Source organism: Bison bison, unplaced genomic scaffold, assembly GCF_000754665.1.
Source record: "Bison bison bison isolate TAMUID 2011002044 unplaced genomic scaffold, Bison_UMD1.0 scf7180017864495, whole genome shotgun sequence".
Lineage (NCBI taxonomy): Eukaryota > Metazoa > Chordata > Mammalia > Artiodactyla > Bovidae > Bison > Bison bison.
In genome coordinates, this window is record NW_011495054.1 from 7,056,570 (window position 1) to 7,066,115 (window position 9,546).

Consider the following 9,546-nt stretch of genomic DNA (forward strand, 5'->3'; position numbering starts at 1 on the left):
TGGCTCTCAGGAATGTATTTAGTGCCACAGCCGGAGGTGGTTGGATATACCAGCAGCGAGAAGCCCACTGGGTGACATCACTGAAGGGTTGACATGCCAGGCCCTGGGCCGGGGGCTCCACCGATATTATCTTGTTGAAATCACCCAGCAGCCCCAAGGGAGGCACCGTCTGTGTCCTCCTAGCAGTGGGGGGAACAGACTTGAGAACGAACTCGTGTCAGGGAGTCAACGCCAGGATGTGGGCCCAGGACGTGGCCCTGCGACTCCTGGCCGGGTGCCCCTCCCCCTGCCGCCATTTGACAGTCATTTTAATCATGACCTGGGCCGCCGAGAACAATGTCAGGCGCTAATAGATTCTGCTGTCTCATTTCTCAACCTAGTTTCCCTTAACTGATATTTCATGGCTATTGTTAATGTGCATTTTTTTCACCGAGTAATTTTCACAGCCCAAACTTGTAACACATCCCAATGACAAACGTCCCCGGTACTGAATCCCCCCCGTCAGCTGCAATGTCACCCTCATCTCCTCCCTACCCCGCCCTGACACCTTTCTCCGACAACCCATCCAGTTTTATGATCCCTCTGTCCCAGTTATCACTACTGAACCTTTAAGAACCCAGACGCATTTCAAGTTTAATTGAATAAAATCCTTTGTGTAATAAATTCCACATGAACGCTACATAAATCAGTGCCTGGGAGGCTTTGTGCCTCATCCCTCCCTTCAGGCCGGTCTGATCTTGCTTACAGAGGGGACCGAGGCCTCCTTTGCAGCCCAGCTGGGGTGCAGGGTTCATTTGCCTCGACCTGTCGCTTTTCTTCTCTGGAGTCCATCATGGGAGACAGTGCTGGGATGCGAGCTGAAGCAGGAGACGTGCTGGTTGGGGGGGACCCAGGAACTTTGGGGGGTGTCCTGGTGTTTACCCATCCACAGATTTGGAAGTTTCTTTTAAACATTTATTTATTTGGCCGCGCTGGGTCTCAGTGGCAGCACACAGGATCTCTGATCTTCACTGTGGCATGCGAGATCTAGTTCCCTGAGCAGGGATTGAAGCTGGGTCCCCCGCATTGGGGAGCGACGAGTCTTAACCACTGGACCACCCAGGAAGTCCCCAGATTCAGAGACTTGGGATGAAGGCTCTGTGCACCTTCTCCCTGGATAGACACAGACACACAGGTGTTCACAGTCTGTGTACAACCTGAAGAGCTCTGTGGAAGCCCCAGTGAAGAACCCTTGCTCTTAGCTCTCCAGTGTAGCACCCGCTGCAGGAGCGAATCCATGCATGGGGCTGCCTGCTTCATCAGCCTCGCTGCCAGCCATGTGGAGCCACAGAGGTGTGACAAGGAGCACAGGGGTGAGAGCAACAGTCAAATGCTCAGCACAGGCATTGGCTTCAGGCAGACCGGGGTTCAAGACCAGCTCTGTCACTTCCTAGCGTCACGACTTCAGGCCAGTCGTTCCATCTTCCTGAGACTTACTTCTTTGTCTGTAAAATGGGAATGTGAAGCATATCTACCCCACAGGGCCACTGGGAGAGATTAATGAGGCAATGTTTAAAAGGCTCAGGGTGCCCCTGTCACATGTTAGCTGCTATTATTATAGTTGATTGTTACTATTTGAATTCAAGTTCCAGCTCTGCCACTTCCTAGCTGAGGCACTTTGAGAAAATCCTGCAACCACTCTGAGCCTCCATTGCCTACTTTAATCTTTGGGAATAATGGTACCAGCTTCCAAGGGTTCAGGAAATATGCCCATGGGCCTACATGGGCGTGGCACATGGCTGCAGCTCAAAAAAAAGAAAATGTAGCTCTTGTTGAATCAAGGGTTTATCCTTTTTCAAAGCACTTTCAATAGCTCAGGCCCGGGTGATGCAGAGGACCAACTGAGCAGCATGTCTGGTTTGCTTAGATGTCCTGAGGCTGCGGGAGACAGGGTCCCCCCTGGCGGGGCCGGGTCAGCCAGGGGGACGTGGCTCCAGGAGCACCAGGGCCAAAGTGAAAGGGAAGGTGACCTGGTCACAGGCCAGCGAGAGCTTTAAGGGGTCGCTGCCTGTGGACTCCCTGTGGGCAGTAGCAGAGCTAGACAAGAAGACTGGTCTTCAGATTCCCGGGAGAGTTTCCTCTTGGGACAGAGAGTGTGACAACTTGGGCAGAGGAGAAGGAGAAGTTGTTGAGCCACTAAGTCACATCTGACTCTTAGGACCTCATGGACTGTAGCCTGCCAGGCTCTTCTGTTCAAGGGATTTCCCAGGTGAGAATACTGGAGTGGGTTGCCATTTCCTCCTCCAGGGGATCTTCCCGATCCAGGGATCGAACCTGTGTCTCCTGCCTTGACAGGCAGCTTCTTTACCACTGAGCTACCAGGGAAGCCATGAGGAGGAGAAGAGGGGACCATAAACCCAGGAGGACCCCGCTTCAAGCAACCTCTCCGAGGAAGGGTGAGACGCAGGCCAGCTCCCGGTACACCAGGGCAAAGGCAGCCTGCGGAAGAGATTGAATAAATGGCAGAAAGGTGTTCAGTCCACCCAGGACCAGGGTGTGGGGGATCCTCCCCCACCAGATGCTCCCAAGGCAGAGACCCTCTGGCCCTTGACTCTGGCCATCTGCGGTGCCCATGCCCCTCCCCGGCAAGCAGGTGCCTTTATTTACGATCACCTTGGAAGGGTCGAGCAGACATATGTTGCTGAGGGTCGTTTATTCTTGTTTATAAAATTTATGGCTTTACCTCGATTACACACTGTCAAAACGGGAAGGATTGGCCCCAAAGTCTCTTACCGCATGACTGCCTCAGACGTGCGTACATCTGTTAACTCTGTAGGAGCTGTAGAGGGAAATAAGGCTGCCGATAACTCAGAAGCTCGCTGTCCCGTCAAGAGGTGGGGGCTGCGGGCCTCGAGAAGAGGTATTCAGGCGCCCACGTGGAAGGGGAGCGGGGTTGGAGTCTGCTGGTGGCCACGCCAGGTGGCATCGGGACCCTGGATCTGCCTGGTGACTGGTTCTCTCGGGTACTTTGGGGTGGGGATTGGGAGAAGAGGAACTGGAGTCCTGGGGCCTTCGGGGATATGGTTGCAGGACGAGCAGCTGGAGAGAGTTCCGAGCCTGTGGATCTCCACCTGCAGACGTCAGCGGGGAGAGAGAAACGCTGACTCCACGCTGTTGGGGGGGTGGCGTCAGGTTCGACCTCTCAGAAGGGCGCTCTGGCAATGCCTATCTGAGTCATGGAAATGTGCGTCCTTCTGGCCCCATAACTCCAAGTCTGAGAATTTCACCGAAGGAAAGAGATTCATCAGTGAAATCATAGGGTTATTGTTCTTGGTTTTCAGTGCCTGCTGCTCATTAAAGAGAAAAATTGGAAACAAATGTCCAAAAATAGGGAGCTCATTATTCAAGAATGGATATTTAACAATAAAGGACTGTAAGAAATATCATAAAGCTACTGAAAAGGATGGTATCTATACTTTTATTACTATGGAAAAGTGTTGATAATCTATAAAGTGAAAAAAAAACCCAAGTTATAAAATGAGAGGTATAGAATGATAGAAATCCTGTTAGAGAGATAAACAAGTGTAAATATACTAGAGTGTAAAAAAAATGCAAGGATCTGTTCCATATGTTAATAATGTGTGTGTGTATCTGTGTGTGAGTCGCTCAGTTGTGTCTGACTCTTTGTGACCCCACAGACTGTATGTAGCTCACCAGGCTCCTCTGTCCTTGAAATTCTTCACGCAAGAATACTCGAGTGGGTTGCCATTCCCTTCTCCAGGGGATCTTCCCGACCAGGAATGCAACCTAGGTCTCCTGCATCGCAGGCAGATTCTTTACAGTCTGAGCCACCAGGGAAGCCCTGCGTTAACAATACTTACCTCTAAATCACAGGATTACTGGGTGGTTTAAACTTTCATTTTTGTTTTAATTTTCTAGTTTTTTTAATGATGAATTTGGGTTACTTGTGTGATAAACATAATATGACAGAGGCTTACTTGTGTGATAAACATAATTTTAAAAGCGTAAGGAAACTGACAACTGCTTTCCCTGCAAGAGCACAGCCCCAGGAGAGGGTGGCCACCAGTAGCCAAAGCCGCAGGGCCTCTCCAAAGACTAGAAGCCCAGGGACCGTGCCCTGAGTTTGTTCTGTTGGAGACAGCCGTCTGTCTGGAGAGCAGCCCCCCAGGCAGCCTGCGTGTGGACGCTTGGCTTCCATTCTAGGACGACAGCGGAGGGAAGAGATATGATCACAGCCCCGCTGAAGGGCCCCCAGCAGGGCCTCAGCCAGCTTTTCACAGGACGCTGGCATCCTTCTTTCTCCTCTGTTGCTTGCTGCATCTTTGACTTGTACAGAATTTGAGAGGAGACAGCAGACTTCCACATTTAATCATCTCGTGTGGGTTTTCATCCTGCATTATCACCCTGCGTTCACCTGGACAAGCTGGTGCCCTGACCCGTAGAGGAATGACTCCTAGGTGCTGCAAACCACCACTTGACTTCGGGCCTTCCAGGGCAGAATCCAGCTTCCTTTTTTCAACTTTGTTCTGCTGAGACAGGGCTTATCTCAGAGACAGCAAGAAACAACGCCAAGTCTGACTGATCGGCAGTGGCTGCCTGAGGGGCTGCGGGAAGAAGGAACTTGAAGCTGGATCCAGATTCCGCAGGAACGAGTTTGGTAATCCATTAGTAATGTCTGCCATGACTTGCTATGGAGGTAATGGAATAAATTGTGTGTGTTTGACATTTCTGAATCTTGGGCCAAAGCCCTCACAGATTTCCAAAGGGTGGGAACTTCAGAGGTGGGTATGGATCTTCAGGCTGCCTTTTAGGGTTCTCTCAACCCTACGGCACCCCCAGAAGAGCAAAAGGGCAGGAAAGGGATTTCTCAGGGCCTTGAGACAACACATCAAGGGTCATAGAATATCTGAGAACGAAATCCTTATAAATCTATCTGACTAATTGATTAGTCAGCCCTGACGGGCATGTCACTGTAATTTAGAATCTGTAATTACATTTCACATTAAAACATGCAAAGTTAAGATTAAAGCTGGTGAGAAATGGCTTGACACCTCCCACCCCAGCCCACCTCCAACCTCCTGCCTCCATCACGTAGCAGGCAGGTCTCTTGGGGGCAGAGGCTGTGGTTCCAGAAGCCATGGTTCTAGAAGCCACTTCCTTGGGCTGGTTTGTCTCAGTTCCCTCGAGGGCTGTTTCCCCGCTGTTTTAGGAGCAGGTCCTGCTCCCCTCCCTGCCAGGCTGCATTTAGTTGAGACAAAAGCTTTGTTCGGGGGGCACTTTTGGGTTTTTGATTTACAGTGCCCTCCTGCCAAAGACTAAGATTGCGCCCACAGTTGGGCAAATTGTCTTGTGTCAGCAAGTTAGCACATGATGCAGGAAGCGGGTGTCTCAAAGAACTTAGAGGACTTGGGCTCCTGTTGGGTGCTTTGGGGAGGGTTCAAGGAAGCAGAGGTAGGATTGGATGTCTCACTAAACCCCTTTAGGGAGGGAGGAGCAACGAGCCTAAAGCTGTAACAGAGAGGCAGGAGGGTCAGGCAGGCATAGCCACCAACTTGTGCGAGGTCTCCTCGGATAGTCACGCTTCTTTCACAACCCCACCGAGAGCGCTGCAGGGCAGGGTGGGATCCACGTTCTTCTACCTGAACCGCCAGCGCCTAGCCCAGCCTGGAGCCTAGTAGGTCCTGGGTATCTATTAATATTTGCTGGATGAATGGACTTGGCCTGAACTCCCTGGCAGTCTGGTTTCCCGGGCCACCTCCTGGGCTGGGACACCTGCCAGCTTGCCAGGCCCATCTGGCACCCTCTGTGATGGGGACCACACCACCCAGGCTGCAGGGCCAACTTCACGTGGCCCTGCACTGCTCCACGTGGGTGGCGCCCCCTTTCCCTGGACTCTGGGTGGGCCACGGGCAGGGCAGGATGTCAGTGGGGCCAGGGCCAGGGGGAGGGGGAAAGGACCATGGAGGACAAAGCGTCCCTGCGCCTCCTGACTTGTCTCTTCCTGCCTCCTTCAGGCTCCCCTGCCTGCCGCTGGAGGGTCCGTCTCCTGAAGCTCCCCCGGGTCTGTTTGCACCCCACGATTTCCAGCCCCCTTGGCTTTCCCACCCCCGGAAGCCCCCACCGCATGGGGTGTCCGTCAGGGACACTTCCCTATGGCCGCAGGGCCCATGGAGGTGGAAGGGTGACCTCCCTGGCCACGCTGACGCAGGGCTAAATCCCACTTCCCGTGCTTTTGAGCTGTGTGGCTTCAGGCAAGTGAATCCACCTCTCTGAAGCTGTGTCCTCCTCATCTGCAGAACCGAGCAGTGACCCTCGGGGCCCAGGGTCCTCAGGTGGATGCAACGTGACTGCTCGTGCAGAGGGCTGAGCACAGAGCTGGGCCTGGGCGAAGGCCGGGGGGAGACAGCTACCATCATCACCATTCATGGCACGACGCCCCCACTCCTGTCCTTGCTGACAGATGTGTTCTAACCACCCCCCCCACCTCCACCCCTCTGGTCTGGCTGCTTCCTCTGCCCCAGATGACTCCCTTCCCATCTCCAAAAAAAGGGGGAAACCCTCTTTCCAAGTGAAAATGAAAAAACGCCTCTTTTATCGGCCCTTTCCTACTTAAACCCCTCTTTTTGACCCGTGCACTATTTGCTACCAGGAAGATGCTCTTCAAGTGCCTCACTCCACCCAGTTCTCAGAGAAGGAACCAGAGGTTCGTAGAGGTGGTCAAGTCGGTCACAGCCAGTGGGCAGCCGGGCTGGGCCCAGCACCCATCCCGTGGGCCCACAGCCCGTTTCCTGACTGTGAGGTTCTCGGGACAGAGACAACTATTACTGAGGCGATTTTGCTGCTGAGGCAAGAAGGTTCAGGGAGTTAGAAACTTACCCGGGGTCACTCAGCTGATCTGTGCTCGTTTCTGATGCCAAGGCCAGGGTCTTGGCCTGATGGCTGGGCCGTGGAAGACAGCACCCTGACCCTTGCTCCCAGTGTGGTCTGTGGTGTGGTGGATCAGCCAGACATGCGGAAGTAGGACCTCCCCGGGGACTCAGTGTGCAGGTGAGTGTCCATGACACTCTGATTCAGCTCCTCTGTGGGGTCCTCTGGGTCCGTCTTCAGCAGGACTGCTTCTGCTGTCCCTGAGTGGATGCCAGCCATTTGGCTTCTTGGTGGAAGATCTGTAATCCCACAGACTCACCCCAGTACCCCCAAATTCCCAAGAGCTAAGTGCAAAGGGAATGTGGCCGTGAGTCCTGGGTTGGGGAGACACCTGGCCTGAGTGCACATGGAAGCTCGAAGCTCAGTCGGGGCTTGGGCAGAGAAGGAGCCATGCCCCTGGGGCCAGGCCTGGAGCCCAGCAGGAGATCAGCAGAAAACAGCTCTGGAGAGGAAGCCCTTCTCATTCCCCTTCTCAGTGGAGGGTGCCTTGCTCCTTATTCAGTGGAAGCTCAGAGAAGCAAGGGGCCCTGCCCCCGGCCTCCCACCTGGTGGGAGGCAGAGCTGGACACGAACCCAGGTCCAGATGCTCTGAAGCCCCAGGTCTCTCCAGCGCCCTCAGAGCTGCACTCAGCCGGACTCGGGGAGTCAGCTGTGGCCTGTTAAGAGCGTGCTTGCAACAAATGTCAACCATTATGAGGGTTATAATGAGGAGGCTGCTTCATTCTGACTCCACGCTCCGAAGGCTGGAGAGAACCACAGTTCCCGTCTGGGCCTGAGAGCAGCCCCTTCTCAGAGTTACTCTCGATTCCTCTCGGGAGGCGGTGCCCCAGCTGTCAGGCTTTTAAGACCTCTCCTGATGCTCAGATGCTCCCAGGCCAGAGGAGTCAGCGAGAATTCCCAGGAGGAGCTGGAAAGATGGGCAGGGTTAGATGGGTTTTCTGCCAAGTGTAAACCTGGGCTTGTGTGACAGGATGAGACAGGGCTGGCGTGGCCTGCAACTGCAACCTTTGGTAAGGGAGGAAAGCTGAACACACCCAGAGGAGCTGGAAAATCTCAGTTTGAGCATTTTCGAATTATCCGGATTCAGCAGACACCTGTCACCGTATTATGTTACCGGGTGAGACGTGTGATCCAGGGAGGGGCTGCCTCTGGAGAGTGCGTGAGAAGGATGGGTCGGGGTGGGGGACATGGAGTGTGCCTAAGGGACTTGAACTTTATCTGAAAGGTGACTAGCGCTGACCCTGGGGAGGCAGTGGCCTCGGCTGTCTGCTGTCTCCTCCTGAGTCCTCTTCCCACCACGGGAGCCTTGGAGCTCTTTAAGCCCCAGATGCCCCATCGTCAGCTCTCCAGAAGCCTGGTCGAAAGCGCTCCTTCCTGACATGAGAAACAGAACAGAGGGACTTCCCTGGTGGTCCAGTGGTTTCAGACTCTCGAGCTTCCATTGCAGGGGGTGTAGGTTCAATCCCTGGTCAGGGAACTAAGATCCCACATGCCACCAGGCATGGACCAAGAAAATAAAAAAGCTGCCACTGTGTGCTGAAATACAAATTTAATAAAGTCTTTGATCATGTTTTAATCCATAAGTTATCTATGAAAACAACCCCATCCCCCACAACTTTTCAGAGCCATCAAGAGCCATCACGGTGTCTGTGAACACCAGCTAGAGAAGTACAGGTTGGCGGCTTCATTAGTGCAATTCTGCCAGCCGGAAGTTAAATGAATTACAGACTACCCCTCTTCATCAAAAGAGCGAGCTGACAGTGGTGCACAGAACCACCTTCTGCGATCCCACCCGGCGGCCTCCTAGGGAGCGCACAGCAGACCTCTTCCTGTGGCTGACAGTCCTTCAGGCCCCGGCATAAATGTACCCACCTGCCCGGAGCACGACACACACGTGTAGAAGAGACTTTCAAAGGAACTGAGTGTTTAGACAGGGGCAAGTCCACAGAATCTGAGGTTACTAATGTATCTTAAATAACAATAACAAATTCCTGTCTGTCCTTAGATTTCTTGCCGTCTTCCCATCAGGGAAAACACGCGCTCTGGTTTTTAGAACCGGGGCTCTAACAGGGCCAGCCTGGGCCTGGGCAGGATGCCACTACCTGGCTGAGACCCCCTGCCAGAGGCCACAGAGATAAGTCCTGCCTGCTTTGCCACCAACATGAAGGTTCTTTCTGGAAGGGTTTTTTTTTTTTCTCTCTCTCTGCTTGGAGGAGAGTTATATGGCGCACCCTCCACTGGCTCTGCAGGGCTGAGGGACCGGGCACTCCTGACCTCTCGTCTGGCTTCAGTCTGGGTGGCAGGGACACACGGGTGAGGCGGGCGAGGGAGCGTGGCTGTCTACACAGACACTAACAAGGCCTCTGCCTCGATTCCCTGGATCTGGAGCACAGTTCTCATGACAGAGGTGAAGGTGACGGCAGATGAGTCCAACGGGTTGGAGAAGAAAACGAAGCGCAACACCAAACACCAGCCTGGAGTGCCCTCACGGTTCCTCGGCCTCGTGAGCCCCCGTCAGCGTCAAGGGCTCCCGGTGCCGAGGAAGGATGGGGCGCAAGACCCACGTTTCTGAGGACTTCTACCATCTACGGAGCGAAGCCACTGCCAGACGGGACAGGG